The 9,357-nt window shown below is 47.4% G+C and overlaps 1 pseudogene; it reads left to right on the top strand.

The window, feature by feature from the left end:
* Window positions 1-1,274: 1,274 nt before the first annotated feature.
* LOC112074534 (unconventional myosin-IXAa-like) overlaps window positions 1,275-9,357 on the top strand; it is a 27,174-nt pseudogene continuing 19,091 nt past the window's right edge.

The raw sequence follows: 9,357 nt of genomic DNA, 5'->3' as shown, positions 1-9,357 counted from the left end.
GCGAGTAGCAAGCCATAGTTACTATCCAGAGGTTAGCCGCAGTGGGGGCCACCAAGGGACAGCACCACAGAGAGTCCCAGGGAGCCCAGACGGACAAGCCTGGAGGCATGAATCAGGAGGTTTTATCAAGACCCCTACTGGTGAGACTCGTTTAAAAACAATATTTTTTATAAGGTACTGCCTCATTTGACGCTCATGTTATGGTAGAAAGGACTTGGGTCTAAGGAAACAGGGGCCGAAACCAAAAATAGTTATCGTAGCAGGCCCAGGGTGCATGTAATTTGCCCCAGCTTTCCTCCGTCTGGTGGGGATTAGGCTTGTATGTTCTTGGAGGATAGGACTTCAGGATCATGAGCTATTTAGGACGCACGTGAAAGTGGTTAAATTATCAGACGTGTTATGTGCGCAACTACCGCCTCCTGATCCCTGACTATATTGCTCACTTTTTTCCACTAACATGGTGATGAAAAGTGGTGCTTAATCACCTCTGGACACAGAAGATTTACACGCCTTACTGTCTTTCCTCCCACAGGCCAAGTGAAACAGCCGTCTCCAGCGGTACAGTGAGCGAAGCGCGAGGGCCAGCCGAAGAGAGTAGAGGAGAGGGAAGCGAAGGGCGAAGCAGATCGGACCGTCAATACCCAGGATGAGGCACGAGCTGGCGAGGAAGCCAACGGCACCGTTGCCCTAGAGGCTGTTCATGTCGCCAGAGAAGTTCGTAGCCCCTACCTGGCCGTAGGTTCTGCTCCCAACCTGGCTGGCGGGCCAGCCCCGGGGTCAGGGCCCGTGGAGGCTGGCGCCATGTCAGGTACGCCCCAGTCTGCCGCAAAAGTGAGGCAGGAAGCGGTATCAGGTGCGGTCGTGCCACGCCACACCCGAAGCTGAAACCCTCGCGCCAGCGTCACAAGCAGCTAGGGGTACAATGTGGACTTAGACTCTGCCCGACTCGGGGGGCAAACCGTCACACGCAGCTCATGAGAGAAGTGCCCGGTGTGGACATCGAATTGTCATGTTTAACTTTAAGCTTCTTTCTGCTGACTCGCTAAATATGTACGACAATGCACTAAGATGCATATCTCACCTCGTTCGGCGAATAGTCTCATTCTCTCTTCAATATTGTCATGTAAATCCAAAAAGTACTTTGAACAAGTTAAAAAATGCTCTCAATTGGCATGGCACTACCAGCACATCTTAAAAGAGTAATTACTAATAGGTTACATTACATTATGCAGAAGGGTTTCCTGTTAGAACTTTTCCCAGTACCCTGGCCGGCCATGCAACCAGAGGCAGTCATCAGCAGACTGACTTCCTGGAGTCCACGGGCCCCGACAGCTCAGAGCTCCAAGGGCACGGCCTTGCCGCGCTACTCAGCATGGGATGAGAGAACTCAGGGGAGAGGGCACCTTTGGCGCGACTCAGTGAGGCAGGGCCTATGGTTCCCCCCCGTCTCTTCTGGAAGTGCAGCTTTGAGCCAGGCCGCGCGGATGTCGACTCCCAGGTGTCGAAGGATCGTCTCCCAGGGCTTCTGTGTTCCGATGCCGACACCATCGCCTCCCCCAACCTCCAGAAGTCAGGAGTCAGGCAAGCTAGAACACGTACAGCGGCTGCCGCCTTCCCACCTCATCACCCCAAAGATACCCAAGATAGAGAACTACCTCCCTACCTTTTACGTTCCGTCAACTGATGGCAGCTTGGTCATCACCCATCGTCTTAGCGATGACTCCTCGCGACCCCTCGAGGCCGATACCACTAGTACCACCATCYTCACCAAGCCGCTCAAGTCAATCAAACAAAGGCGGGAATCGTCACGGCGACCCGTGGTTGTGGTCATCAGCATGCAGAAGGAAACCCCCCTGGATCAGGAGGAGCTCGGTGGTGCCGTCATTCGTCTTCCCCCTGTAGAGGTTCGTGACGGGTCGGCACAAACCGGCGAATCCCCTTCATCGCCACGGCTACCAGTCCCTGCACCCGTTCCACCACTAGATTCTGCCCCAGTCATCCCCATCTCTGGCCCCACCCGTGTCCCGGCTGCCAACCAGTTGGTCCTGGAGAAGCTGGAGCGACTGAACGAGGAAAAGGAGGAGAGGCAGCGGCACCTGCAGCAGCAGAACGAGCGGGAGATGATGGACCAGATCCGGAAGCAGAAGGAGGTTCTGGAGAGACAGCGGCACCACTTCGCCCAGCACGAGAGGGAACTGTTGGAGAAGCAGAGGGGTGAGGCCCTGGTCAGGATCCAGCAGAGCCGGCAGGGAGGGCCCCCCCAAGACAGGAGTGCAAACGCAGCTACCTCTACCAGGCCCCTTAGACCCAGCTCCCTTCTCATCGAGAGTCTGGCTCCACCCTCCAGGACCCAGTCTGTGTCCGCTGCCCACGCATACCTCTCTCCTCCTGGGCCGATGGACACCCAGAGTGTCCCCATGCCCCATCCTGAGCCCAACAAGGCCCAGCCCAACAAGGCCCAGCCCAACAAGGCCCAGCCCAACAAGGCCCAGCCCAACAAGGCCCAGCCCAACCAGGCCCGGCTCCCTCCACCTCCCTCAGCCCCCAAAACAAAGACCAGGGATGGGAGATCCATTGCGGATGGCTGGGCGCCGAATTTGACCCTGGAGTCCAGAGAGGGCGGGGGAGGAGGAGCCAGAGGGAGGGTTCCCAAGAAGGCCCCAGCTAATCAGGGCACCAGCATCAGCATGACTGACATGTCYGAAAACATCTTCTTTGCGCCCAAAGACAGAGTGGCGTTCTCTAAGTGAGTATTGAATCCAGCTATGGAGTTATCATGTACTGTAAGTGCCTTTACCACCCAACTAGACATGGAGTTATCATGTACTGTAAGTGCCTTTACCACCCAACTAGACATGGAGTTATCATGTAACTGTAAGTTACCGTTTACCACCCAACTAGACATGGAGTTATCATGTACTGTAGGTACCTTTACCACCCAACTAGACATGGAGTTATCATGTACTGTAGGTACCTTTACCACCCCAACTAGACATGGAGTTATCATGTACTGTAGGTACCTTTACCACCCAACTAGACATGGAGTTATCATGTACTGTAGGTACCTTTACCACCCAACTAGACATGGAGTTATCATGTACTGTAGGTACCTTTACCACTCAACTAGACATGGAGTTATCATGTACGTAGGACCTTTACCACCCAACTAGACATGGAGTTATCATGTACTGTAGGTACTTTACACCCAACAGACATGGAGTTATCATGTACTGTAGGTACCTTTACCACCCAACTAGACATGGAGTAATCATGTACTGTAGGTACCTTTACCACCCAACTAGACATGGAGTTATCATGTACTGTAGGTACCTTTACCACCCAACTAGACATGGAAGTTATCATTACTGTAGGTACCTACCCAATTTTGTAAGTCGCTCTGGATAAGAGCGTCTGCTAAATGACTTAAATGTAAATGTTAAATGTACCTTTACCCCCAACTACATGGAGTATCATGTACTGTAGGTACCTTTACCACCAACTAGACATGGAGTATTCATTACTGTAGTACCTTTACCACCAACTAGACATGGAGTTATCATGTACTGTAGGTACCTTACCACCCAACTAGACATGGAGTTACATGTACTGTAGGTACCCTTTACCACCCAACTAGACATGGAGTTATCATGACTGTAGGTACCTTACCACCCAACTAGACATGGAGTTATCATGTACTGTAGGTACCTTTACCACTCAACTAGACATGGAGTTATCATGTACTGTAGGTACCTTTACCACTCAACTAGACATGGAGTTATCATGTACTGTAGGTACCTTTACCACCCAACTAGACATGGAGTTATCAATGTACTGTAGGTACCTTTACCACCCAACTAGACATGGAGTTATCATGTACTGTAGGTACCTTTACCACCCAACTAGACATGGAGTTATATGTACTGTAGGTACCTTTTACCACCCAACTAGACATGGAGTTATCATGTACTGTAGGTACCTTTACCACCCAACTAGACATGATTATCATGTACTATGTAGTACCTACCCAATTGTAAGTCGCTCTGGATAAGAGCGTCTGCTAAATGACTTAAATGTAAATGTTAAATGTACCTTACCACCCAACTAGACATGGAGTTATCATGTACTGTAGGTACCTTTACCACCCAACTAAACATGGAGTTATCATGTACTGTAGGTACCTTTACCACCCAACTAGACATGGAGTTATCATGTACTGTAGGTACCTACCACCCAACTAGACATGGAGTTATCATGTACTGTAGTACCTTTACCACCCAACTAGACATGGAGTTATCATGTACTGAAGGTACCTTTACCACCCAACTAGACATGGAGTTATCATGTACTGTAGTACCTTTACCACTCAACTAGACATGAGTTATCATGTACTGTAGGTACCTTTACCACCCAACTAGACATTGATACCACATGGGAGATTATTCCAAGAACGTATATGTCATACATCATTCCTTAACCTCTGAAAAGAAACCAAGAGCCCTAATAGATGCATAGTTCACATAAGGTTATAGAAGTTAAAAAAGCATAGAAATAGCGCACATAGCACCAATATACCGCTTCTTAGACTTGCTTTCAATGAGAATGACAGATCTATAATTCACATATCTATGTGAAGTTGGTCAGGTCGCTCTAAAAGTTACATATTGCAGCTTTAACCCCCTCTTCATTCCCTGACTCAATGACTATGTGTTTTAGGTTTGACAAGGAGAAGCCTGTCAATCAAGAGAAGCCTGTAGCAGTCCCAAAAGAGGGCCCCTCCTCAAGCACCAAGCCCACCATAGGACTGAAAACACAGGAGGTGAGTGAATGGCAGAACCGGTAGCATTTGTCATAATGTTTGTGTGTATTTGCATGTCCATATCAAATAATCAGACTGATAAATAAATATTGTGTGTGTGTTTCTGTATATGTTCTAAGGGTTTGCATGTGTTTACATATGGAGCAGCGTCGTCCAAGTTAGGGGAGGGTTTGGTCGGGGTAGGCCATCATTGTAAAATAAGAATGTTTTCTTAACTGACTTGCCAAGTTAAATAAAGGTTAAATTAAAACATTTTTAAAAATACATATCCTAGAGAGAGAGAGCGTGAGACCAACAGAAGAAAAAGATGGCGACACAGAGAGAAAGTTGCACAGATTGAAAAGGGAAACATCGGGGCATCCAAGACCCTGTCTAGTATCCACAGGTCCTAAAGAGGAAAGCCGCGTTCATTGGCCTGTTTGTGAGTGTGTTTCAACTGTTGTTATATCGTTTTTGGTCAACCAGGTCAGCAGGGCGGGCCACAGAAAGAAAGCCCGCATGGCACGGACACGCTCTGACTTTCTGACCCGCACGCCGACCTCCTCGCTGGGGTGCGAGTCGGAGGAGGACGAGTACGACGGAAAGCCCCCCCTCTCCTCCCCTCCCCCCTACACCACTACCATCCCTAAACAGGAGTCCTTTGAGTGTTTCAGTGACTCAGAGATGGTAAAGAAAACAGACCCATACCTAAACCTCGGCCTACACCCCAATTCAACTAATAGAAGTTCACATTGGGACGGCCATCTTTTTCCCCTGCTGTTAACCCTCTTCAGCACTGGCTGGGTAGACCTGTGCTACCGAGGCAACTCAACTAAAACAACCTACGCTTTAACTCGATTTTTCAACGATGCTAACACACTCTTCTCTTTAAAACCCGATCAAAGTTCTAGCCTAACTTAGGCTCTCTCCTCACTTCTTCACAGCCCAGAAGTTATACTCTCCTTCTCCTTTTTTCCTCTCTGTCAGCATAATCAGCCATGGCATGGTTACTGTAGCTTGTAGCCTGTTAGCGTTCTTCTTCTCACCAGTAGCCCTGCTCTCTGACCGAAACCTGGATCCTGGGTTGAAGGTCATCGCTCAACCTTGACCTTCCTCCCTGATGATTAATTAACACACATTCCTGAGCTCTTTACTTGAGCGTAACATAAACTTTATTGGTTATCTGCTATCCATGTTAGCTATACTGTAGTCAGGTATGCTAGTGAAAAACTGTGAGCTATAGACAGTATGAATTAATGTTAGACTTGAGTACAACTGACAACTCAGGCTAGTGGAAGTGCTACATTTGTCAAGGAATCATTGTTGTACTTTGCATCTACTGGCGTGGGGGTAAATCCTCCGTCTCCTGTGAGATAGGAAAACATAGATGTAGAGTAACACCGACTTCAGTTAGTACTGTAGATATCGAAATGTCTCTTTTTTACTGTCATATCTATTTATGTATGATGTCATTGACATTGTGTCATTCATGGTGTTTCAGCCTTCCACCAGCTCTGAGGAACAGAAGAAGATACAGAAGGCCATGTCATCTGGAGATCTGGCAAAGTTGACACGATACGCAAGAACGCCCAGTCAGATGGAAGGTTTGTTCCTGTCATGGTGTCCATTGTAGTCATTTTAATACAGTATACACTGAGTGTACAAAACATTACGAACATCTTCCTAATATTGAGTTGCATCCTCCCTTTTGCCTCAGAACAGCCTCAATTAGTTGGGGCATGGACTCTACAAGGTGTCGTTCCACAGGGATTCTGGTCCATGTTGACTGCAATGCATCCCACAGTTATGTTTAAGTTGGTCTGGATGTCCTTTGGGTGGTGGACCATTCTTGATACTTTGACCCAGCAACGTTGCATTTCTTGACACACTCAAACTGTCCGCCTGGCACCTGCTACCATACCCCGTTCAAAGGCACTTATATCTGTTGTCTTGCCATTCACCCTCTGAATGCACACAGACACAATGTCTTAAATTATCTCAGGCTTAAAATGCCTTTAACCCTTTAACCTGTCTCCTCCCCTTCATCTACCACTTGATTGAATGGTATTTAACAAATGGCATCAAGAAGGTATCACAGCTCTTGACTTGGATTCCACTGGTCAGTTCTCATGGAAAGAGCAGGTGTTCCTTAATGTTTTTGTACACTCAGTGTAGAAGCAGTGATAGGCCTCACTTGATTTCTTGGTTAGATTCCCTCAATAATAATCAAAAGTAGTCAATCCTCAATAGGAAATGGTGGACATGGGTTTGCTTTTGGAGGATTATGAAGGTTGGGATCACCAACCGTGTCAAGCTGTGATTTCCAAGCATGTTGCTGTTAGCTGCTTAGGGTTTAGTTAGGGTTAATGAAGCGTGATCTGTCTCTCCTACACCATGGTTAGGGTTAATGAAGATGTGATCTGTCTCTCCTACCACAGGGTTAGGGTTAATGAAGCTGTGATCTGTCTCTCCTATCACCAGGTTAGGGTTAATGAAGATGTATCTGTCTCTCCTATTCACAGGTTAGGGTTAATTAAGCTGTGATCTGTCTCTCCTATCACAGTTAGGGTAATGAAGCTGTGGTCTGTCTCTTCCTAATCACCAGGGTTAGGGTTAATGAAGCTGTGATCTGTCTCTCCATCACCAGGGTTAGGTTAATGAAGCTGTGATCTGTTCTCCTATTCACCAGGGTTAGGTTATGAAGCTGTGATCTGTTCTCTACCACCAGGTAAGGGTTATTGAAGCTGTGATCTGTCTCTCCTACCCCAGGGTTAGGGTTAATGAAGCTGTTGATCGGTCTCTCCTACACCAGGGTTAGGGTTAATGAAAGCTGTGATATCTCTCTCCTACCACAGGGTTAGGGTTAATGGAAGCTGTATCTGTCTCTCCTACCACCAGGGTTAGGGTTAATGAAGCTGTGATCTGTCTCTCCTACCACCAGGGTTTAGGGTTAATGAAGCTGTGATCTGTCTCTCCCCACCAGGGTTAGGGTAATGAATCTGTGATCTGTCTCCTCCCCACCAGGGTTCAGATTAGGGTTAATGAACTGTGATCTGTCTCTCCCCACCAGGGTTAGGGTTTAATGAATCTGTGATCTGTCTCTCCCCCACCAGGGTTCAGATTAGGGTTAATGAACTGTGATCTGTCTCTCCCCACCAGGGTTCAGATTAGGGTTAATGAACTGTGATCTGTCTCTCCCCCCACCAGGGTTCAGATTAGGGTTAATGAATCTGTGATCTGTCTCTCCCCCACCAGGGTTCAGATTTAGGGTTAATGAAGCCTGTGATCTGTCCTCTACCCCCACCAGGGTTCGTGGTAAGATGCGTTTCTGGGGCAAGACGAAGCAGGGTGAGAAGAAGTCGTCCAGAGAGAAGCTGTTCTGTGGAGGTGACTCCATGGATGCAGATGACGGAGACACGGGGCCACTGCTGGGAGAAGGTGGGTGAGGGTTAAAGGTCATTGTGGGGTGCAGCAGGTTTAACTGTCAGAAGACACAGTGAAGATCACCACCAAACTTAATAAGGGAGTGTAGAAGACTTGAACGAAAGGCGTTAGACTTACTATGCTGCTACTCTGTCTGTCTCTCCATCCCTCCCTCCCAGCAGGACAGGATTACATGTCACCGCCTCGTAGTCCAGACCTGACCCTGGAGCGGGGGACCAAGGAGTTCAAGGAGAACAAGGAGCCCTCACCAAAAGTGAAGAGGCGGCGTAGCGTCAAGATTAGCAGTGTCGCCCTAGAGCCTGCCCAGTGGGGGAATGATGCACTGCAGATCCTCACCTGCACCAACGACTACAGGAGCATGAACGACTTCCTCATGAAGAAGGTACACCCACCCACACAGACACACACCCACACGCACCCACCCACACACACACACACACACACACCCAAACACACACACACACACACTCACCCACTCACACAAAGAGACACGCACCCACACACGCACCCCCCATACACACACAGAAATATGCAGACATATGCACAGTGGTGTAAAGTACTTATGTAAAAATACTTTAAAGTACTACATAAGTAGGTTTTTAGGGTATCTGTACTTTACTATTTATATTTTTGACAACTTTTACTCCACTACATTCCTAATTAAATTTCTACTCCATAAATTTTACCTGACACCCAAAAGTACTCGTTACATTTTCAATGATTCGCAGGACAGGAAAATGGTCCAATTCACGGACTTATCAAGATAACACGTGGTCATCCCTGCTGCCTCTGATCTAGCAGGCTCAATAAACACAAATGCATATTTTATAAATTATGTTGGAGTGTTGGAGTGTGCACCGGGTTATCCGTACATTTTTAAAACAAGAAAATGGTGCCATCTGCTTTGCTTAATATAAGGAATTTGAAATTATTTATACTTTTACTTTTGATCCATAAGTATATTTACAACCGAATACTTTTTGACATTTACTCAAGTAGTGTTTTACTTGAGTAACTTTCTATTAAGGTATCTATACTTTTACTCAAGTATGACAATTGGGTACTTTTCCCACCACTGCATATGCAGACTCGCACACATGGACACATGCACACACACA

Source organism: Salvelinus sp. IW2-2015, unplaced genomic scaffold (genome assembly GCF_002910315.2).
Source record: "Salvelinus sp. IW2-2015 unplaced genomic scaffold, ASM291031v2 Un_scaffold2673, whole genome shotgun sequence".
In the NCBI taxonomy this organism is placed as follows: Eukaryota; Metazoa; Chordata; class Actinopteri; order Salmoniformes; family Salmonidae; genus Salvelinus; species Salvelinus sp. IW2-2015.
Note: the sequence above shows the minus strand (reverse complement) of the source record. Positions and strands in the feature narration are given on the sequence as shown.